This window comes from Elephas maximus, chromosome 2 (assembly GCF_024166365.1).
Source record: "Elephas maximus indicus isolate mEleMax1 chromosome 2, mEleMax1 primary haplotype, whole genome shotgun sequence".
In the NCBI taxonomy this organism is placed as follows: domain Eukaryota; kingdom Metazoa; phylum Chordata; class Mammalia; order Proboscidea; family Elephantidae; genus Elephas; species Elephas maximus.
The window spans coordinates 56,922,856-56,947,647 of record NC_064820.1 but is presented as its reverse complement, the minus strand read 5'-3'; the positions used below and the strand labels follow the sequence as shown (position 1 = coordinate 56,947,647).

Here is a 24,792-nt window from a genome sequence, read left to right as displayed (position 1 = left end):
GATGGAAATCTTTTCTTTTTACCTTACAAAAGTACAATTCTCAAGTTAAGTTATTGGCAACCACCACAGTATCAGATATTTAAATTTACACACACACTACAATCTAAAGCTTCACTTCTGCCACGTAGGTCCTAGCCAAATTTACTAAACAAAGAAGCAAATTAAAACAAAACAATAACAACCAAGGCATGAGAATGGTATTATTACTGGAAAAGGGGTATTTATTCAAACCGAAGAATAAGAACTGGTATAGGAAGGGGAGACTGAAATAAGGATTTTTTTCTCTTTTTTTAGTAGTAAATTCCAAAGAATTTACTTACCTTTTCATCATTGCCAGATCTGACAAGACTTTTAAGATGAGAAAAATTCTTTCTGATTCTTTCAGATCAGTCATTTTTAACCCTCTTCATTGATTAACTAAATTAGATTTTCCTTAAAAAGAACTGCTGTTCTTGCTTCAGGAGCACATATACTAATATTGGAATGATACAGAGAAGACTAGCATGGCCCCTGCTCAAGGATGATATGCAAATTCATGAAACGTTTCATATTTTTGGACTAAACCAAAAGCAAAGAAGTTTCCTGAATAAATTGAATGCTTAAAAGGCCAGTGTAGCAGGGGCAGGGGATTGGGGACCGTGGTTTCAGGGGACATCTAAGTCGATTGGCATAATAAAATTTATTAAGAAAACATTCTGCATCCCACTTTGGAGAGTGGTTTCTGGGATCTTAAACACTAGCACGTGGCCATCTAAGATGCATCAATTGGTCTCAACCCACCTGGAACAAAAGAGAATGAAGAACACCAAAGACACAAGGTAATTATGAGCCCAAGAGACAGAAAAGGCCACATAAACTAGATACTTCATCAACCTGAGACCAGAAAAACTAGATGGTGCTTGGCTACAACCGATGACTGCCCTGACAGAGAACACAGCAGAAAACCCCTGAGGGAGCAGGAGAGCAGTGGGATGCAGACCTCAAATTCTCATAAAGACCAGACTTAATGGTCTGACTGAGACTAGAAGGACCCCAGAAGTCATGACCCCCAGACCATCTGTTCGCCCGAGACAGGAACCATTCCCAAAGCCAATTCTTCAGACAAAGATTGGGCTGGACTATGGGGTAGAAAATGATACTGGCGAAGAGTGAGCTTCTTGGATCAAGAAGACACATGAGACTATGTGGGCGGCTCCTGTCTGGAGAGGAGATGAGAGGGCAGAGGGGGTCAGAAGCTGACTGAATGGACACGAAAATAGAGAGTGGAGGGAAGGAGTATGCTGTCTTATTAGAGGGAGAGCACTAGGAGTATATAGCAAGGTGTATGTAAGTTCTTGTATGAGAGACTGACTTGGTTTGTAAACTTTCACTTAAAGCACAATAAAAATTAAAAAAAAAAAAGTAAAGAATTGCTCTAGGTTAAAAATTTGCATGCCAAGTTTCACCCTTGAACATATTTTTTACTATGGAATTATTAACCTCTGAAAAAACTAATAGATTCTTAATTATAATGTTGTTACAAGTAATGGCTATAATAGTCTTTGATCCCCTTTTTTGTTTGTCACTTCTTTGGCTTTCATTAAGATATATTTTAACCAAGGTTATTAATTCAGAACCTTATGACCACCTAACCACAAAAAACCTACAGTAGCAATATAGGTAAAGAATCTTTCATTAAATGATTCTAAAACATTCTATTAACTAAATACAAATTTTTAGTACCTACAGGATTTCCTTAATTTATTTATCATTCCTCATAAAGTAGAAAATGACCAAATCACCATTTTTTTAGGATACTTCAGCAGGCTAATGATGCTAGAAAACCTTGACTCTGATTTTGAAAATCATTATTTGTTTTTAAAAAAAATTGCCACAGATAAGGAAATCTGCTAATAAAATTCCTCTAAACAAATTACATAGCCCTGGAAGCCCTGGTGGTGCAGTGGTTAACAGTTTGGCTGCTAACCAAAAGGTTAGCAGTTCAAATCCCAACCACTCCTTGGAAGCTCTATAAGACAGTTCTATTCTATCCTATAGGGTTGCTATGAGTTGGAACCAACTCGATGCAAAGTATCTGGTTTTGAGATTGTTGTTTTTTGTTTTTTTTTGGTTAAGCCACTTAGAGCCCTGGTGGTGCAGTGGTTAAGAGCTCAGCTGTTAAAGAAAAGGTTGGCTGTTTGAATTCACCAGCTGTTCATTGGAAACCCGATGGGGGCCATTCTACCCTGTCTTAAGGGTTGCTGTGAGTTGGAATCCACTAGATGGCAATGGGTTTGGGGTAAGCCACTTAGCTTAGCTCTCTATCACGAAGGTACCTTCCAGTTCTAACCATGGAACTATGGTATGATATTTTTCCAACTCTAGGTTTGGATTATACAGATCCTGAAGAAAGAAAAGCAATTCTGTCTAAACTTGTAGTTAGAACTGTCACTAACTTCTTCAAGAAAGATGGGCCATCAACTTGTTTTATAAAAGTCCTTATATGGTGGTACCACTATGATGTACTACTGCAAAAAATTTTGAATCTGAATCGTACCAAACCATAAGATCAAACTTTCAGGTTATAGAAAATATAGGGAACAGAGGAAAAAGATAAATGCCACTATTTGAAAGCAATTCTAGACTAGAATGTGGGACAGTCTATTTGAAAACTGACCCAGTCAAATTGATGTGTGTCCTTTTTTGGATCCAAATTTAAGCAAATTAACTGTAGAAAGACATTTTTTGAGGGGGTATAATGGGGGAGATTTGAATTTGGACTAGGTATTAAGAGTACAATAAGGATAAAATGCCATGATGTCTGCTTTAAATTACTCCAGCAATAAGCTAGCAAATATGGCAAAATATTCATACCACTTTAATCTAAATAGTATATATGGGGGTTCACAATATTACTCTATTTTACGGTTGCTTAACAATTTTCATAACAAAAACAAAAACAAATCTCCACCTGAAAGAAAAGTCTACAACCTTTTTCCGAGACATGCTTTCATTCATTTACATGACTTATAGTCAGGGTGTGCTTGTACAGTTAACCTCAATTTCATGCTCATTCCCTTTTATTCTGCTTCCCACATGGATGTAAAACAAGGGGCATTATAACTTCTGATTCTTGAAACAAGTGGTTCATGGACCCCTGGGTTTCCCTGAAACATTTCAGGAGGTATAGGGTCGTTATGAGTCGGAACTGATTTGACAGCAACAGGTTTCGGTTTTTTTGTGTGTGAGGGCAAATCTTTTTTTATAATAAAAATAAATATTATTTGCCTTTTTCATTGTGTTGACATTTACACAGATAGTGCAAAAACAATGGTGGGAAATTGCTGCTTGAGAAACTATTCAAATAGGTTTCCCAAATAGTGAAGCACATTCAAACATTATTGTCCTAATTAACATTTTTTAAATAAGAGAGAAGACTTTTTGTATTGTTTGTAAATAGATTTTTTTTAAAGTAGAGGGAGAAACTTCTGAATCAAGGCAGTGGCACTAGAATATACTATTAGTCATTGTAGTCTTCATTTGCAGGGAAATAGAGCCAATTATTTTACTCAAAGATGTCCTTGACAAAGCACTAAAAACTAACTTCATTTAAATATCTATCCTTGACTATATATGTCTTTTAAATATTCTGTGTGATAAAGTGGGAAGGACATTTGTTGCATACTGAAGTATAATGGTTATTTTAAGGAAAGACACTTGTGCAATTATTTGGGTTATTTGCTGAACTAGCAGCTTTTTTCATGGAAACACTTTTATTTGAAAGAACAACTGACAGATAAACTATGGTTATTTAGACTTGGCAGGCATTTTCTTAAAAATGAATGTAGTGAATCTGTCACTTCAAGGAAACAATCAGTAATATTGTAGTCAGTGATAACCTTTTAGCTTTCAAATGAAAATTAGAATTTTAGAAAACTATGAGCTTCACAGTTTCCCAATACTTAACACTTTTCTGATGAAATTGGTTCTGATATTAATCATGCAATTTTTTTGATACTGTATAATTTGATGTATCAAAATTTGAAAACTCAGCATAATTCAGCAAACCAGTATCTTACAAATGACTAATGCATGATGATGCAAAATCATGCATAAATAAAATATTTATTCAAAGTACAAGACTGATCAATGGATTTTAATAAAACAGTAAGAAATGCTCACAAATATGATTTCTAACTCCACATTGCAAATAACCTTTAAGAAAATGTCACAAGATATTCATTATTAATATGGGTTCATGAGTTCCTGTTTTTCCCCCAATGCTTTATACTTCAAGGAGCCCTGGTGGTGCAGTAGTTAAGCACTTGGCTGCTAACCAAAAGTTGTCCACTTGAACTCACTAGCTGCTCCAAGGGAGAAACAGATGGGAATCTGCTTCCATAAAGATTAGAACCTAGAAAACCCTATGGAGCAGTTCTACGCTGTTCTAAAGGGTGGCTATGAGTTGGAATTGACTCAACAGCAATAAGTTTGGTTTGGTTTTGTGGTTTATATGTCATTAATGTACTTAGTAATCTTTTCTGCTCAATTTGTCCAGATTTGTCCAGTGAGGTTCCCTGCAAGCAGGTTCCTATATTCTTGTGACCTTCCCTTATCTCCTTTTTTTTTTTTAGTGTCTTCTTACTTTCTAGTATAGGAAGATGTTCTAGACTCATCTTGTACTTAACTAACCCCAGCCCCGGAAACAGACATTTTCTAAGAAGCCCTGGTTTGTTTTAGTTACAAAAATGTATCATAGACCAAAATTTCAATGCTTAGTGTACTCTTTGAGACTGGAATGTCTTTGCTTCTTGCCCTTTCCGTAGGCAAAACTAGAAAATTTCTGCTATGTGAATATACAAATATAAGTACATATATATGTGCACATAAATATGCATGCACATGTATATACACATATACACATTTTAGAAATTATGGATTTATACCAATACCTCCAATTTCAACTCATCTCCTCTTACCTCATCTCTTGCCTTTTCCCACTCCGTATTTTATGTTCTTCTTTTTCAGTGAAAACCCTGGCTCTCAAAAGTATAAATACACATATGCATTTATTCAATTTTATAATACATCCAAAGTGGTTTCAGAATTTCTTTGCCCATGTTGTTGCTGTTAAGTGTTGTTGTTTCAGTCCCAACTCATAGTGACCCTATGTACAACAGAACAAAACACTGCCTGGTACTGCACCATCCTCACAATTTTTGCTATGTTTGAGCCCATTGTTGCAGCCACTGTGTCAATCCATCTCGTTGAGCGTTTTCCTATTTTTCCCTGATCCTCTATTTTACCAGCATGATGTCTGTGTTCAGGGACTGGTGAATCCTGATAACATGTCCAAAGTACATGAGATGAAGTTTTGCCATCCTTGCTTCTAAGGAGCATTCTGGTTGTACATCTTCCAAGACAGATTTGTTCTTTCTTCTGGCAGTCCATGGTTATCATGGATTGAATAATGTCCACCAAAAATATGTGTACCAATTTGGCTAGGCCATGATTCCCAGTGTTGTGTGATTGTCCTCCATTTTGTCAGCTGATGTGATTTTCCTGTGTGTTGTAAATCCTACCTCTATGAAGGTAATGAGGTGGGATAGTCAGCAGTTGTGTTAGTGAGGCAGGACTCAATCTACAAGATTAGATTGTGAATTGAGGCAATCTCTTTCGAGATATAAAGACAGAAATGAACAGACAGACGGGGAGACCTCATATCACCAAGAAAGCAGTACCAGGAGCAGATTGCATCCTCTGAACTCGGGGTTTCTGTGCAGAGAAGCTCCCAGTCCAAGGGAAGATTGATGAGAAGGGCCTTCCTCAACAGCAAACAGAAGGAGAAAGGCTTCCCCTGGGGCTGACATCCTGAATTTGGCTTTTAGCCTACTTTACTGTGTGGAAATAAATCTCTCTTAGTTAAAGCCATCCACTTGTGGTATTTCTGTTCCAGCAGCACTAGATGACTAAGACAATGGTATATTCAATATTCCTCACCAACACCCAAATTCAAATACATCAGTTCTTCTTCAGTCTTCCTTATTCAATGGATAGCTTTCATAAGCTTATGAAACAACGGAAAATACCATGGCTTGGCTCAGGTGCGCTTTAGTCCTCAAGGTGACATCTATGCTTTTTAACACTTCAAAAAGGTCTTTTGCAACAGATTTGCCCAACGCAATACTCAGCTTCAATATTTTCTCTGTTGAACATGATATTGCTTATTGGTCCAGTCATGAGGATTTTTGTTTTTTTTATGTTGAGGTGTAATCCATTCATAATGATAAGTGCCACCACTACATAAAACAAACACACCAAAGAAGAGAAAAGATTTGTTTGCCATTCTCCCCTATATACCCCTGCTATCCTGCACCATCCAACACTGCAAGTATGTAGTTAAAACACTGTATTCAAAGTTATCAACGTTATCAATGCCCATGGAAGCAGCAGTCAAGAAATCAAATGATGTATTGCATTGGGAAATCGTTTGCAAAAGACCACTTTAAAGTGTTAAATAGCAAAGATGTCACTTTGAGGACTAAACTGTGCCTGAATCAAGTCATGGTATTTCCAGTCACCTTATATGCATGCGAAAGCTGGACAATGAATAACGAAGACTAAAGAAGAATTGATGCCTTTTAATTATGGTACTGGCAAAAAATATTGACTATATCATGGACTGCCAGAAGACCGAACAAATCTGTCTTGGGAGAAGTACAGCCAGAATACTCGTCAGAAGCTAGGATAGTGACACTTTGTCTCATGAACGCTAAACATGTTATCAGGAGAGACCTCCTTGAAGAAGGACATCATGCTTGGAGAAGACTAAGGTGCACCTGGCCCAAGCCATAGTGTTTTCAATTGCCTCATATGCATTTGAAAGCTGGTTGATGAATAAGGAAGACCAAAGAAGAATTGATGCCTTTGAATTGTGGTGTTGGTGAAGAATATTGAATATACCATGGACTGCCAAAAGAATGAACAAATCTGTGTTGGAAGAAGTACAACAAGAATACTCCTTAAAAACAAGGATGGCAAAACTTCTTCTCATGTACTTTGGACACGTTATCAAGAGAGATCAGTCCCTGGAGAAGAACATCATGCTTGGTAAAGTAGAGGGTCAGGGAAAAAGAGAAAGACCCTCAACGAGATGAATTGACATGGTGTCTACAAGAATGGGCTTGAGCATAGCAACAATTGCGAGCATGGCACAGAACCCCGCAGTGTTTTTTTCTGTTGTACACAGAGTCACAGTGAGTTGGAATTGACTGATGGCACCTAATAACAGCAACACCACACCCCATTCCAAAACTGCAGATACATAGTCAAACACTGTGTTCAAAGTACATTGGATAAGTTTTTATTTCTCTTCATCCCTTCAAGTGTGGTTATAATATTCACTTAAAATACAAATTTCGGATCATTTGTTTCAGATTCCTTTCCATATTCAGTCTTTTTTTCCTCCCATCTTTATTGATTTACTTTTTTTTTTCTTACTGTACTTTAGATGAAGGTTTACAGAGAAATTAGTTTATCATTAAACAATTACTACACATAGTGTTTTGTGACATTGATTTCCAACCACACAACAAATCAACACACTCCCCTTCTCAATCTTGGGTTCCCTATTACCAGCTTTCTTGTACCCTCCTGCCTTTTCATCCTTTCCCTTGGGCTGGTGTGCCCACTCGGTCTCATTTTGTTTTACAGGCCTGTAAATCTTTGGCTGAAGGGTGAACCTCAGGAAAGACTTCAGTACTGAGTTAAAAAGGAGTCCAGGAGCCATACTCTCAGGGTTTCTCCAGTCTCTGTCCAACAAATAGGCCTGGACTCTTTGTGAGTTAGAATTTTGATTTACATTTTAATCCAGAATGTCTTGGACCCTCGAAAGTGATCCCTGTCAGATCAGTCAGTGGTGGTAGCAGGGCACCCACCACCTAGTTGTGCTGGACTCAGTCTGGTGGAGGCTGTCGTAGTTGTGGTCCATTGGTCCCCTGAACTAATCTTTCCCTTGTGTTTTTTGTTTTCTTCATTCTACCTTGCTCCAGGTGGTTGAGACCAGTGGAGTATCTTAGATGGCCACTCATAAGCTTTTGAGACCCCAGACTCTACTCGACAAAGTAGGATATAGAACATTTTCTTTATAAATTATGCTGTGCCAATTGAGCTGGATGTCCCCTGAAACGAACATCCCCAGCCCTCAGCCAAGTAATTCGGTCCCTCAGGGAGTCTGGATGTGTCTACAAAGCTTCCATGACCTTGCCTAGATCAAGTTGTGCTAACTTCCCCAATATTGTGTACTGTCTCAACCTTCACCAAAGTTATCATTTATCTATTGTCTTGTTAGTGTTTTTCCCTACCCACTCCTCCCCTGCCTGTTTTTGTTGTTGTTGTTAGATACCGTTGAGTCAGTACCACAGAACTAAACACTGCCCGGTCCTGCGCCATCCTTAAAATCATTGTTACACTTGCAGTCACTGTGTCAATCCATCTCGTTGAGGGTCTTCCTCTTTTCCACTGACCCTCTACTTTACCAAGCATGTTGTCCTTCTCCAGGGACTGATTCCTTCTGACAACATGTCCAAAGTACATAAGATGCAGTCTCGCCATCCTTGGTTCTAAGGAGCATTCTGGTTGTACTTCTTCCAAGACAGATTGGTTCATTCTTTGGGTAGTCCATGGTATATTCGATATTCTTCATGAACACAATTCAAAGGCACCAGTTCTTTGGTCTTCCTTATTCATTGTCCAGCTTTCACATGCATATGATGCAATTGAAAATACCATGGCTTGGGTCAGGCCCACCTTAGTCTTCAAGGTGAAATCTTTGCTTTCAACACTTTAAAGATGTCCTTTGCAGCAGATTTGCCCAACGCAATGCGTCTTTTGATTTCTTGACTGCTGCTTCCATGGCTGTTGATTGTGGATCCAAGTAAAATTAAATCCTCGACAACTTCAATCTTTTCTCCGTTTATCGTGATGTGGCTTACTGACCTAGTTGTGAGGATTTTTGTTTTCTTTATGTTGAGGTGTAATCCATACTGAAGGCTGTGGTCTTTGATCTTCATCAATAAGTGCTTCAAGTCCTCTTCACTTTCAGCAAGCAAGGTTGTGTCATCTGCATAACGCAGGTTATTAATGATTCTTCCTCCAATCCTGATGCGATGTTCTTCTTCATATAGTCCAGCTTCTCAGATTATTTGCGCAGCACACAGATTGAATAGGTATGGCGAAAGGAAACAACCCTGATGCACGCCTTTCCCGAATTTAAACCACTCAGTATCCCCTTGTTCTCTCCGAACAACTGCCTCTTGATCTATGTGCAGGTTCCTCATGAGCACAATTAAGTGTTCTGGAATTCCCATTCTTGGCAATGTTATCCATAATTTGTTATGATCCACACAGTCGAATGCCTTGCATAGTCAGTAAAACACAGGTAAACATGTTTCTGATATTATCTCCTTTTAGCCAGGATCCATCTGACATCAGCAATAATACCCTTGGTTCCACATCTTCTTATGAATCTGGCCTGAATTTCTGGCAGTTCCCTGTCGATACAGAGCTGCAGCTGCTTCTGAATGATCTTCAGCAAAATTTTGCTTGCATGTCATATTAATGATATTGTTCGATAATTTCCACATTTGGCTGGATCACCTTTCTTGGGAATAGGCATAAATATGGATCTCTTCCAGTCCATTGGCCGGGTAGCTGTCTTCCAAATTGCTTGGCATAGACAAGTGAGCACTTCCAGAGCTCTCCTCCCTAGCAACCATAAAAGGTTGTTTCTTTTTGTTTGTAAATATATTCATGAATTTTATAACAGTAGTCTCATACAGTATTTGTCCTTTTGTGTTTGACTTATTTCACCCAGCATAATGCTCCTCAGATTTATCCATGTTATGAGATGTTTCATAGATTCATCATTCTCTATTGGCTGCATAGTACTCCTTTGTGTTTATGTACCATAGTTTGTCCATTCACCTGTTGATAGGCACTTAGGTTGGTTCCATCTTTTTGCAATTGTGAATAATACTGTAATGAACATGGGTGTGCAAATGTCTATTTGTGTGATGGGTCTTATTTCTCTAGGATATATTCCTAGGAGTGGGATTGCTAGATTGTATGGTAGTTCTATTTCTAGCTTTTTAAGGAAGTGCCATATCATTTTCCAAAATAGTTGTACCATTTTACATTCCCACCAGCAATGCATAAGAGTTCCAATCTCCCCACGGCCTCTGCAACATTTGTTATTTTCTACTTTTTTTGATTTGTGCCAGTAATACTGGGGAGGGATGGTATTGCATTGTACTTTTGATTGTCATTTTTCTAATGTCTAGTGATCGTGAGCATTTCCTCATGTGTCTGTTATCCCCCTGAATGTCTTCTTTGGTGAGGTATCTCTTCATACCCTTTGCCCGTTTTCTAATTGGATTATTTGTCTTTTTGTTGTAGAAGTAATGGGTTTTCCTACAGATTTTAGAGATTAGACCTTTCTCAGATTTGTCATAGCCAAAATATTTTTCCCAGTCTGTAGGTTCTCTTTTTACACTCTTGGTGATGTCTTTGATGAGCATAAATATTTAATTTTTAGAAGATCCCTGTCATCTAGTTTATCTTCTGGTGTTTGTGTATTGTTAATTATGAATTATGGTTTGTATTTTATTTATGCTGTGTATTACGCCTTTAGCATTGACCCTACTTTTTCTTCTATGATTTTTAGAGTTTTTGGTTTTATAATTAGGCCTTTGATCCATTTTGAATTAATTTTTGTGTATGGTGTGAAATATGGGTCCTGATTCTTTTTTTTTTTTTTTACAGGTGAACATCTAGTTTTGCCAGCACTATTTGTTAAAAAGACTGTCCTCTCCCCATTTAATGGATTTTGTGCCTTTGTCACAGATCAAGTGACTATAGGTAGATGGATTTACATCTGTGTTTTTGATTCTGTTCCATTGATCAATGTGTGTCATTGTACTGGTACCAGGCTATTTTGACTCCTATAGCTCTATAGTAGGTTCTAAGGTCAGGTAGTGCAAGTCCTCCTACTTTATTCTTCTTCTTAAGTAGTGTTTTACTTATCCAGGGCCTCTATCTTTTCCACATAAATTTAATGATCAGTTTTTCCATTTCGTTAAAGAATGTTCTTCGTATTTGGATCAGGATTGCATTGTATTTGTGGATTGCTTTGGGTAGAATCAAAATTTTCAAGACGTTGAGTCTACGTATCCATTAGGATGGTATGTTTTTCCATTTATGTAGGTCTCTTTTGATTTCCTGCAATAGTGTTTTGTACTTTTCTTTGTAAAGGTCTTTTATGACTCTGGTTAGATTTATTCCTAAGTATTTTATTTTTGTAGGGGCTATTATAAATTGTATTGCTTTCCTGATTTCCTGTTCATCGTTCTGAACTGATTTTCATGTGTTTATCTTGTATTATCTTGCTACTTTGCTGAATCTTTCTATTAGTTCCAGTTGTTTTTTTATTGGGTCCTTTGGGTTCTCAATGTATACTATCATATCCTCAGCAAGTAGGGAGAGTTTTACTTCTTCCTTACCAATTTAGATGCCCTTTATTTATTTATTCTTGCCTTATTGATCCAGCGAGGACTTCCAGCACTATGTTAAATAGGAGTGGTGATAAAGGCCATCCTTGTCTTGTTCCTGATCTCAGGTGGATTGTTTTCAGCCTGTCTCAGTTAAGAATGTTGTTGGCTGTGGTTTTGTATAGATGCCCTTTATTGTGTTGGAGTATATATTTTCCTAGTACTCTGTTATGATCCTTTTTATTTCAATTGAGTCTGTTGTAACGTCCCCCATTTCCTTTCTTATTTGGGTTGTTTGCATCCTCTCCTGTTTTTCTTTTGTCAGTTGGGCCAATGCTTTTTTGATTTTATTGATTCCTTCAAAGAACTAACTTTTGATTTTGTTGATTCTTTCTATTGTTCTTCTATTCTCTATTTCATTTATTTCTGCTCTGATCTTTATTATTTCCTTTATTCTGGTGGTTGTGGGCTTCTTTTACTGTTTCTATTTGTTCTAGTTGTATAGCTAGTGTTTTGATCTTGTCCCTTACTTCTTTTTTGATGTGTACATCTATTGTTATAAATTAACCTCTGAGCACTGCCTTTTCTATGTCCCAAAGGTTTCGATATGAAGTGCTTTCATTATCCTTTGATTCTAGGAATTTTTTTATTCCATCTTTGATTTTTTTCTATTACCCAGTGGTTTTTAAGCAAGGCGGTATTCAGTTTCCATGTATTTGATTTTTTTTCCCTTGCACATCCAGTTATTAATTTCTACTTTTATGGCATTGTGATCAAAGAAGATGCCTTGTATTATCTCAATACTTTGGATTTTGTTGAGGGTCCCTTTTTGGCCTAAGATGTGGTCTATCCTGGAGAATGTTCCATGTGAATTGCCAAAGAATGTATACTTTGCTGCTGTTGGGTGGAGTGTTCTATATAAGTCTATGAGATCAATTTGGATGATTGTGGCCTTTGGATCTTATGTATCTTGGTTAAGTTTCTTTCTAGATGTTCTTTTGTTTTTCGAAAGTGGTGTGTTGAGTTCTCCTACTCTTCTTGTGGCACTGTCAATTTCTCTTTTCAGTGCTGTTAGAATTTGTTTTATGTATTTTGGAACCCTGTTGTTAGGTGCATAGATATTTATTATGTTTATGTCTTCTTGGTGAATTGTCGCTTTAGTCATTATATAGTGTCCTTCCTTCTCTTTTATGATGGATTTTGTTTTAAAGTCTATTTTGTCTGAGATTACTATTGCCACTCCTGCTATTTTTTGGATGCTGTTCACCTAATATATTTTTTCCATCAATTGATTTGTAATAAATTTATCTCTTTGTGCCTAAAGTGTGTCTCTTATAGACAACATATTGATGTGTCCTGTTTTTTTCTTTAATCCATTCTGTCACTCTCTGTCTCTTTATGGGTGCGTTTAAGCCATTTACATTCAGTGTGATCCTTGATAGGTGTGAGTTTATCCTGTCATTTTGTAGTACTTTTTTTTGTGGTGCTGACATTTTCTTTGTTCCTCTTACTCTTCTGTGATGAATTCTTCTTGTTTGTGGATTTCTTTTTGTTTCTTTCATTTTCGTAGACTTTATGTTTACTGATACTTTATGTTTTTCTTCCTTATTTCAATGAGTAGCTTTGTTAACTTTCTTTGTGGTTACCTTGAAATTTATCCCTATCTTCTTAAATTTAAGCCAGTCTTTTGTGACTTGGTACTGCCATTATTTCCTTTCCATCTGAAAATCCTATACCTACACAGTTTATTCCCTCTTTTATTGTTCTGATGTTGTCCTTTACAGACTGACCTCTCTGGCTCCCTCTTGTAAATTTTTTTCATTTATCCTTGAGAGTGCATTACCTAGGCTGGTATCTGGGTGATGCTATCTTGTGTCCTAGATTCAGGTTGTTGTCTGATGTTGTTGGTTCTCTAATCAAAAGCATTCCCTTTAATAATTCTTTTAAGTTTCATTTGGTTTTTATGTATTCCCTTAATTTCTGTTTATCTGGAAATGTCCTAATTTTACCATCACATTTGAGTGAGAATTTTGCAGGGTATATTATTCTTGGGTGGCAGTTTTTTCTTCCAAGGTTTTATATACATTATTCCATTGTCTTCTTGCCTGCATTGTTTCTACTGAGTAATCAAAGCTTAGTCTTATTGTTTCTCCTTTGTATATGACTTTTTGTTTTTCTCAAGCTACTTTCAGGATTCTTTCTTTGTCTTTGGTTTTAGTGAGCATGATTATGATATAGCTTGGTGATTTTCTTTTGGGATCTAACTTGTAGGGGGTTTGTTGAGCTTCTTGGATGGTTGACTTTTCATCTTTCAGGATATTAGGCAAGTTTTCTGTCAGCAAATCAACAATCCTCTGTGTGTTTTCCGTTTTCTCCCCCTGTTCTGGAACTCTGATCACATGCAAACTTTTGCTTTTGATTATATCCCACATCATTCTTAAGGTTTCTTCGTTTTTCTTCACTCTTTTCTCTTATTTTTCTTCAAACAATGTGCAATCCAAGTGTTTGCCTTCAATTTCACTGATCCTGTCTTTCATTGTTTCAAATTTGCTTCTAAACCTTCTATTGCACTGTCCGTTTCTGAAATCTTGTTGGGTATCTTTTGGATTTCTAATTGCTGGTTTTGTATGATTTCTAGTTGTTTATTTATTTTGACATTTTGTTCCTGTATTATTTTCCTGAACTCTTCTATTGCTTTTTCTGTATTTTCCCTGATTTTGTCTGCATTTTCCATGATTTTGTCTACTTTGTCTGCATTTTCCTTCACCTCTTGTTGTTGTTGGGTGCCATCGAGTCAGTTCTGACTCATAGCAACCCTATGCACAAAAGAATGAAACACTGCCCTGTCATGAGCCATACTCACAATTGTTGCTATGATTGAGCCTATTGTTGCAGCCACTGTGTCAATCCATCTCATTGAGGGTCTTCCTCTTTTTTGCTGCCCCTTTACTTTACCAAGCATGATGTCCTTCACTAGGAACTGATCCCTCCTGATAACATGTCCAAAGTATGTGAGACGTAGTATCACCATTCTTGCTTCTAAGGAGCATTCTGGTTGTACTTCTTCCAAGACAGAGTTGTTCATTCTTTTGGAAGTTCATGGTATATTCAATATTGTTTGCCAACACCACAATTCAAAAGTGTCAATTCTTCTTTGGTTTTCCTTATTCATTATTAAGTTTTTGCATGCACATGAAGTTGTGTCATTTGCATAATGTGGGTTGTTAATGAGATTTCCTCCTATCCTGATGCTCTCTTCTTCTTCCTATACTCCAGCTTCTTGGATTATTTGCTCAGCCTACAGATTGAATATATATGGTGAAAGAACACAACCTTGATGCACGCCTTTCCTGACGTTAAACCATGCAGTATCTCCTTGTTCTGTTTGAACGACTGTCTCTTAATCCATGTACAGATTCCTCATGAGGACACTTAAGTGTTCCAGAATTCTCATTCTCTGCGATATTATCAATAATTTATTATGATCCACACAGTCAAATGCCTTAGCATAGTCAATAAAACACAGGTAAATATCTTTCTGGTATTCTTTGCTTTCAGCCAGGATCCATCTGACATCAGAAATGATATCCCTGGTTCTACAACTTCTTCTAAACCCAGCTTGAATTTCTTGAGCTGGCCTTTGAAGCCTTCTGTTCAGCTTTTACTTCGTCATTTTTTCCTTTTGGTTTAGCTGCTTGACTTTCAAGAGCAAGTTTCAGAGTATCTTCTGACATCCATCTTGATCTTTTCTTTCTCCCCTGTCTTTTTAATGACCTTTTGCTTTCTTCATGTATGATGTTCTTGATGTCATTCCACAACTCGTCTGGTCTTTGGTCATTAGTCTTCAATGTGTCAAAACTATTCTTGGGATGGTCTCTAAATTCAGGTGTGATATACTCAAGGTTGTACTTTGGCTTTTGTGGACTTGTTCTAATTTTCTTCAGTTTAAATTTGACCTTGCATATGAGTAATTGATGGTCTGATCCACAGTTGGCCCGTTCCTGGCCTTGTTTTAACTGATGATTTACGCTTTTCCATCATCTCTTTTCACCCAGCCCAACCCAGTGCCGTCGAGTCCACAGATATAGTCAATTTGATCCCTGCATATTCTGTCTGGCGAGGTTCATGGGTATAGTCACCATTTATGTTGGTGAGAAAAAGTATTTGCGATAAAGAAGTCGTTGGTCTTGCAAAATTCCATCATGCAATCTCCAGCATCATTTGTATCACCAACTACTGATCCTTCTTCTCGGTTTCCAACTTTCACATTCCAATCACCAGTAATTATCAGTGCATACTGATTGCATGTTTGAACAATTTCAGGCTGCAGAAGTTGGTAAAAATCTTCTATTTCTTCAAAATCTTCTATTTCTTCATCTTTGACCTTACTGGTTGGCGTGTAAATTTGAATAATAGTTGTATCATCTGGTATTTCTTGTAGGTGTAAGGATATTATCCAATCACTGACAGTGTTGTACTTCAGGATAGATCTTGAAATGTTCATTATGATGATGAATGCAATGCCATTCATCTTCAAGTTATCATTCCCAGCATATGATTGTCCAATTCAAAATGACCAATACCAGTCCATTTCAGCTCACTAATGCCTAGGATATCAATCTTTATGTGTTCCATTTCATTTTTGATGATTTCCAATTTTCCTAGATCCATAGTTCATACATTCCAGGTTCTGATTATCAATGGGTGTTTGCAGCGGTTTCTTCTCATTTTGAGTCATGCCACATCAGCAAATGAAGGTCCCAAAATATTGACTCCATCCACATCATTAAGGTCTACTCCACCATGAGAAGGTATCTCTTTCCCCAGTTGTAATTTGAGTGCCTTCCACTCTGAGGAGCTTATCTTCCGGCACTATATCAGACAGTATTGTGCTGCTATTCTTAAGGTTTTCACTGGCTAATTCTTTTCAGAAGTAGATTGCCGGGTCCTTCTTCCTAGTATGCCTCAGTCTGGAAGCTCAGCAGAAACCTGTCTACCATGGGTGACCCTGCTGGTATTTGAATACCAGTGGCATAGCTTCTAGCATCACAGCAACAGACAAGCCCCCACAGTACGAAAAACTGACAGACACATGGAAGAAAATACACTAAATTCATTGCTGCTGAGTCCATTCTGACTCATAGTGGCCCTATAAGGCACAGTAGAACTGCCCTGCAGAGTTTCCAAGGAGTGGCTCGTGGATTCAAACTGTTGACCTTTTGGTCCCAGAGCAGTCATCATCTTTTGAAGAACCATAAATATTAGAGTTCTGGATACCTTATCAGGTAGTTCCAGTGCCTTTTCTTCTACTGGAGGGTCATGTGGTATTTTTTTTGGTTGCTTTCAGGGGGCATCCTGTCCTGTTTTACTTATATGTTTAGATAATGTCTACAGGATCAAGGTATTGAAGAGTTCTTTTTTTCTTTATTGATTGTAGATTCATTTGTTTCATCCTATTTTTTGTTTGTTTGGTTTGGTTATGTCTGGGCAGGTGAGTTGGGAGTATTTTGTTACTTGTTTCATCTGTGGGCACAATACTTCTCACCAACTTGTTCAGATGGGCAGGGTTGGTACTCAGCTATGGTGCAAGAAGGTGGGTTCAGCAGGGGTGGAGGGTGGGATGGGTAGTTTGAGGCATGAACTAGGGCTGATGCGGTTAGACCAGGGGGCAGCACAGCACGGGTTTGGGGTACCACGTCAGTGCCGCTTGGGGGTGCAGCCCTCAGTGCGTGGTGCAGATAGGCAGGAGGGAAAAAAGAGGATGTGATGTGCAAAGCTAAGTGGGTGAGAGAAAGAAGACAGAAACAAAAGCGAAAAAGGGAAAAATGAAACAAAAACATAAAGTGGCAGCACAGTAGGATTCTGTGGATGCAGGCATAGCAGACCCAGGAAGGCCATGTGTCAATGGCTCTCTAGCTGAGCAGTGCAGCTTGGCCTGTTGAGAAGGGACATGGGTGGCACATGGGGCTAGGTGGGTGGTAGAAAGGAAAGGAAAGAGAGAGAAGAAACCAATAAACAAACAAAAACAACAATAGATAAATAAATATAGTGGTGGGAGAGCCATCTGTTGGGGGTCAGGGTGGAATCTGGGTCGCAGCGAGCTGATATCTCTCTCACCAGGCAGCATGGCATGGCTCATGAGGAAGGGGCTGAGGCAGCACAAGACCTATGTGTGAGGGAGAGGAAAAGGGAGAAGAAGATAAAAAAAAAATCACACAGGGTTAGGTGGGCCAGAGAAAGAAAAAGAAGGAAGAAAGAGAGGGGAAAAATAAGAATAAAAAAATGGTGCTGAGGGAGCCTGCTGGCGGGGACAGTCCAAATCCAGGGCAGTCACGTACTAGTGGATCTCTAGCTGAGCGGTGTAGCACAGCTTATCGAGAACAGGAGGGGACAGTACATGGGAATAGCTGGGCAGGAGAAAGGGAAGGAAGGAAGGAAGGAAGGGAGAAAGAGAGAAGAAGAAAAAAAAAACCCAAACAACAATAACAAAAAAGAAAACTAAAACAAGCAAAAACAATGGCTCTAAATGTGCCAGCTTTGGTGTGGGGTGGGGGGAGGAACCGGGTGATGGTGAGCTGGTGTCTCTCCAGCAGAATGAAAGTAGCCTATTGGAAAGCAGCAGAGGCAGCCTAGAGGGAAGAAGGGTGGGGCATGGGAAAGCATGTATCCCTTGTTACCAGCTGCACTGTATCCTATTGGGATCTCCATGAAGTTACCTTCCCATACTCCCTGTCTGTGTTTCTTGGTAGCTGTAGTCCAAGATGGCGAATTCGTACCATGTTAGCTGGTAGGGGATCTCCACTCTGTAGCTTTCCTCATTCTCTCTTCTCTGTCAGTTTCTTATTCTGTTGAGTCCTTGATCGAGTTCTTTATTCCTTCATTTGATGCTTAGGGCTCCAGGATTGTCGTTTGTGTCTGTTTTGCTTAGTTTTTTGAATCTTCGCTGCAGAAAGGTGGCATGGTGCTTCGGTCCTTGATTTACGTTTTTTAACATGCATGCTTCCAAAAGTCAAAATGATACAAAAAGATGTACTTTGAGAATTATCACTCAATTTCATAGTCCTTCTGGTTGGTTCATCCCCACCCCTTGTAAGTAAAGAATTTGTTCTCTAGTTTTTTCTTCTTTGTTACACAAAAGATAAAAAAATGTACACTTCTTTTCCTCTACTTAATAGCATCTCCATATTAGTTCAACCAAATTTAACAGCTGTATAATACCAAATTGTGTGCATGTTTCAGTTTATTCAGCCACTTTCTTATGCTTAGATATTGAGGTAGTTTCCAATATTTTACAATTACAATTAATGCTGCAATTAATAACCTTGGGGATACGTATTTTCATGCTGTTGGAGAGTATCCTCAAGGCAAATTCCTAGAAGTGTGATTGTTGGGTCAAAGAGTAAATACGTATGTAGTTTTGAAAATATTGCTGTCCTCCCTTCCATAGAGGTTGCACCAATTAGAATTCCCACCAGCAATGTAGAAAAGTCATGGTTTTCCACAGCCTCCCCATCAAAGTGTTTTGTAAAGCTTTTGATTTTTTGACAAAGATGGGTGAAAAATGTTATCTCATGGTAGTTTTAATTAGTATTATTTCTAATTATGATTGAAATTACCTCTTTACATATGTCCAAGGGCTATTTTTATGTCTCTTTCTGTGCATTGTCTACTCATGATTTTTACCCATTTTTCTATAGGATTTCTTTTTCCCCTCATTTCTTAAAAACATTTAGTATATTAGGGATTAGACCTTTAGTTGTGATATGCATTGCAAATATTTTCTTTGTCATTTGACTTTTAACTTTGCTTATGGCTCCTTTTTTGTCATCCCCCAAATTATGTTTTTATTTAGTCAAATTTATCAATCATCTTTTATTGCATCTGGATTTTGAGTCGTAAATAAAAAGCCTTTCCTTACTGAGGCTACAGAGAAATTCACTAGTACTTAGGAATTTTACTTCTTTCTTCCTTTTTTTCTTTCCCTCTCTCTTCTCTCTCTCCCTATTCTGTCACTCTGTTTATATCTCTGATCCATTTGAAGTTTATTCTTATATACGGTGTGAGGAATGGGTCAAATTTTATTTTTTCAGGTTTTCCTAACACAATTAAAAAGACCATCTTTGCCCCAAGTAATGTGATATATACCTTTATCGTCTATTAAATTTCTATTTGTAATTTGGTCTATTTCTGGATCTTCTATTTTATCCCATTAGCCTGCCTATTCATGCTCCAGTACAAAATTCTTTTATTTATAGAAGGTTCGTAGTATGTCTAAATATCTGGTAGGGGTAGTCCCCCTCCCTTTCATTTTTTTTTTTTTTTCCCATTCTTTAAGTGTTTTCTTGGTTATTCTTATGTGTTTGTTTTTCCATACAAATATTAGGATCAGATTATTTAGATCCATAAAAGATCTTATTGAAAAATTTCCTGGGATTGCATTAAATTCATAAATTAGAGAAAATTGACATCTTCACAATGTTGAGAGATTTTATCAAAAACCAAAGGATATCTCCTAATTTATTCAAGTCAATTTTTGTATCTTTCAGGGATGTTTTATAATTTTAAACTTCATAGAGGCTTTGAGCTTTTCTTATTAAATTTATTCTTCAGTATTTTATCTTTATTGCTATTGTAAATAGGGTTCTCTTTTAACTGGTTATTGTTCGTGTGTATGAGTGCTACTGATCATTGCATGTTAATTTCATATCCTCTAACTTAACAAATTCTTTTGTTGAAATTTAATTAATCTTTTAAAGATTTCTTTTATCGTACTTTAAGTGAAAGTTGAGTTCTCATTAATTTTTAAAGTAAACTTTATTTTTTATAATAGTTTCATACTTACAGAAAAAATTTCAGATACTATAGAGAGTTCCCATAAGTCCTGCACCTGGCTGCCCTTAACATCATACATAGTATAGTGTTGTTGTTGTTAGGTGCCACCAAGTCGGTTCCGACTCATAGCGATCCTATGCGCAACAGAACAAAACACTGCCCGATCCTGAGCCATCCTTACAATCATTGTCATGCTTGAGCTCATTGTTGCAGCCACTGTGTCAATCCACCTTGTTGAGGGTCTTCCTCTTTTCCGCTGACCCTGTACTCTGCGAAGCATGATGTTCTTCTCCAGGGACTCATACCTCCTGACAACATGTCCAAAGTATGTAAGACACAGTCTCACTATCCTTGCCTCTAAGGAGCGTTCTGGCCACACTTCTTCCAAGACAGATTTGTTCGTTCTTTTGAGAGTCCATGGTATATTCAATATTCTTTGCCAACACCACAATTCAAAGGCGTCAATTCTTCTTCAGTCTTCCTTATTCATTGTCCAGCCTTCACATGCATATGATGCGATTGAAAATACCACGGCTTGGGTCAGGCGTACCTTAGTCTTCGGGGTGATATCTTTGCTTTTCAACACTTGGAAGAGGTCCTTTGCAGCAGATTTGCCCAATGCGATGCATCTTTTGATTTCTTGACTGCTGCTTCCATGGCTGTTGATTGTGGATCCAAGGAAAATGAAATCCTTGACAACTTCAATCTTCTCTTCATTTATCATGATGTTGCTCATTGGTCCAGTTGTGAGGACTTTTGTTTTCTTTATGTTGAGGTGTAATCCATACTGAAGGCTGTGGTATATGATCTTCATTAGTAAGTGCTTCAAGTCCTCTTCACTTTCAGCAAGCAAGGTTGTATTATCTGCATAATGCAGGTTGTTAATGTGTCTTCCTCCAATCCTGATGCCCCGTTCTTCTTCATATAGTCCAGCTTATGGTATTATTTGTTCAGCATACAGATTAAATAGGTATGGTGAAAGAATACAATCCTGACACACACCTTTCGTGACTTTAAACCAATCAGTATCCCCTTGTTCTGTCCAAACAACTGCCTCTTGATCCATGTAAAGGTTCCTCATGAGCACAATTAAGTGTTATGGAATTCCCATTCTTCACAGTGTTATCCATAGTTTGTTATGATCCACACAGTCGAATGCCTTTGCATAGTCAATAAAACACAGGTAAACATCCTTCTGGTATTCTCTGCTTTCAGCCAGGATCCATCTGACATCAACAATGATATCGCTGGTTCCACGTCCTCTTCTGAAACCAGCCTGAATTTCTGGCAGTTCCCTGTCAATATACTGCTGCAGCCGTTTTTGAATGATCTTCAGAAAAATTTTCCTTGCGTGTAATATTAATGACATTGTTCTATAATTGCCACACTCGGTTGGATCACCTTTCTTGGGAATAGGCATAAATATTGATCTCTTCCAGTCACTTGGCCAGGAAGCTGTCTTCCATATTTCCTGGCATAGATGAGTGAGCACCTCCAGCCCTGCATCTGTTTGTTGAAACATCTCAATTGATATTACGTCAATTCCTGGAGCCTCATTTTTTGCCAATGCCTTCAGAGCAGCTTGGACTTCTTCCTTCAGTACCATCAGTTCCTGATCATATGCCACCTCTTGAAATGGTTGAACATCGACTAATTCTGTTTGGTATAATGACTCTGTGTATTCCTTCCATCTTCTTTTGATGCTTCCTTCATCGTTTAATATTTTCCCCATAGAATCCTTCACTATTGCAATTCGAGGCTTGAATTTTTTCTTCAGTTCTTTCAGCTTGAGAAATGCCGAGTGTATTCTTCCCTTTTGGTTTTCCACCTCCAGCTCTTTGCACATGTCATTATAATACTTTACTTTGTCTTCTTGAGAGGCCCTTTGAAATCTTCAGTTCCTTTACTTCATCAATTCTTCCTTTTGCTTTAGCTGCTCGACGCTCAAGAGCAAGTTTCAGAGTGTCCTCTGACATCCATCTTGGTCTTTTCTTTCTTTCTTGTCTTTTCAGTGACCTCTTGCTTTCTTCATGGATGATGTCCTTGATGTCATTCCACAACTCGTCTGGTCTTCAGTCACTAGCGTTCAATGCGTCAAATCTATTCTTCAGATGGTCTCTAAATTCAGGTGGGATATACTCAAGGTCATATTTTGGCTCTCGTGGACTTGCTCTGATTTTCTTCAGTTCCAGCTTGAACTTGCATGTGAGCAATTGATGGTCTGTTCCACAGTCGGCCCCTGGTCTTGTTCTGACTGATGATATTGAGCTTTTCCATCCTCTCTTTCCACAGATGTAGTCAATTTGATTTCTGTGTGTTCCATCTGGCTAGGTCCATGTGTATAGTCACCATTTATGTTGGTAAAAGAAGGTATTTGCAATGAAGAAGTCGTTGTTCTTGCAAAATTCTATCATTCAGTCTCCGGCATTGTTTCTATCACCAAGGCCATATTTTCCAACTACTGATCCTTCTTCTTTTTTTTTCCATCTTTTACATTCCAATCACCATAATTATCAATGCATCTTGATTGCAGGTTTGATCAATTTCAGACTGCAGCAGCTGATAAAAATCTTCTAATTCTTCATCTTTGGCCCTAGTGGTTGGTGCATAAATTTGAATAATAGTCATATTAACTGGTCTTCCTTGTAGGCATATGGATATTATCCTATCACTGACAGCATTGACATTCAGGATAGATCTTGAAATGTTCTTTTTGACGATGAATGCAACACCATTCCTCTTCAAGTTGTCATTCCCAGCATAGTAAACTATATGATTGTCCAATTCAAAATGGCCAATACCAGTCCATTTCAGCTCACTAACGCCTAAGATATCAATGTTTATGCATTCCATTTCATTTTTGACAATTTCCAATTTTCCTAGATTCATACTTCATACATTCCAGGTTCTGATTATTAATGGATGTTTGCAGCTGTTTCTTTTCATTTTGAGTCATGCCACATCAGCAAATGAAGGTCCTGAAAGCTTTACTCCATCCACATCATTAAGGTCGACTGTACTTTGAAGAGGCAGCTCTTCCCCAGTCAGCTTTAGAGTGCCTTCCAACCTGGGGGGCTCATCTTCCAGCACTAATGCTTTTCAGAAGTAGATTGCTGAGTCCTTCTTCCTAGTATGTCTTAGTCTGGAAGCTCAGCTGAAACCTGTCCTCCATGGGTGACCCTGCTGGTATCTGAATACTGGTGGAATAGCTTCCAGCATCACAGCAACACACAATCCCCCACAGTACGACAAACTGACAGACACATGGGGGACATAGTATAGTACATTTGTTATAATTAATGAATCAATATTGATACAGTGTTATTAACTAAAGCCCATACTTTATTCATATTTCTGTAGTTTCCTAATATATATATATATATTTTTTTCTGTTCCAGGGTCTCATCCATGATACTACATTACATCTAGTTGAGATGTCTCCTTAGGTTCCTCTTGGCTTTGACAGTTTCTCAAATTTCCTTATTTTTTTATGATCTTGGCAGTTTTTAGGAGTACTGGTCAAGCACTTTATATAATGTTCCTCATGGGTATTTATCTGATTTTTTTTCTTTTTCCCATGACTAGATTGAGCTTATGCATTTTTGGAAGGAAGACCTCAAAGGTAAAGTGCCATTTTTACCATATAATATCAAGGGTACATACAATTAACATGACTTACACATTGTTGATGTTGAACTTGATCATCTGGCTGAAACACTGTTTGTCAGGCTTCTCCACTGTAAAGTTACTTTTATCCCCACTTTTCATACTGTATTCTTTGAAAGGAAGTCACTATGATCAGCACACATCTAAGGAATAGTTATGCTCCACATCCTTGAAAGCATAATAGCTACATAAATTATTTGAAATTCTTCTGAATAGATCTGTGTCTTCACCCCCATTTATTTATTCAGTCATTTATTTATACCAGTATAGATTTGTATGCATTTATTTTACCATTTGTGTTAAAATTGAACACTACTTTATTTGTTGCTTTAATTGTTCCAGCTTTGGTCACAGGGAACTCTTTCAGTTGGGTTCCTGTAACATACCCAATATTTTGGGCTTGTTTATTCTTATTTTTAAGTGCTTTCTTACTTTCCAGCACTACAAAATATTCCAGACTCATCCTGTATATTTCTTGCCCCATTTTTAGAACACACCATTTCTCAAAAGAGCCCTGGTTTCTTTTACTGGAAAATGATATTAAAACCAAGATCTGGGCACTGGTCATGCTTGTTACCACTGGGTGTCATTGTTTTTAGATCCTTTCAGTTGACAAAGCAAGGAAATACATATGTGTATACTTACCCATGTATATACACATATCTATAAATATTTCTTTATATACCCATCTACAGTTCTATTAAGCTAAACATGAATGTATACTGATATCTCCAGCTCTAATCCTTAATGCTATGGGTCATTCTAGTGT

The 24,792-nt window shown here is 37.8% G+C and overlaps 1 non-coding gene across 1 annotated transcript; it reads left to right on the top strand.

Moving 5' to 3' along the window:
• The first annotated feature begins 452 nt into the window (after positions 1–452).
• LOC126070771 (U6 spliceosomal RNA) lies at positions 453–555 on the top strand. Its single transcript, XR_007516292.1, has one exon. It is a non-coding gene; the product is annotated as a U6 spliceosomal RNA (small nuclear RNA).
• The last annotated feature ends 24,237 nt before the right edge of the window (positions 556–24,792 follow it).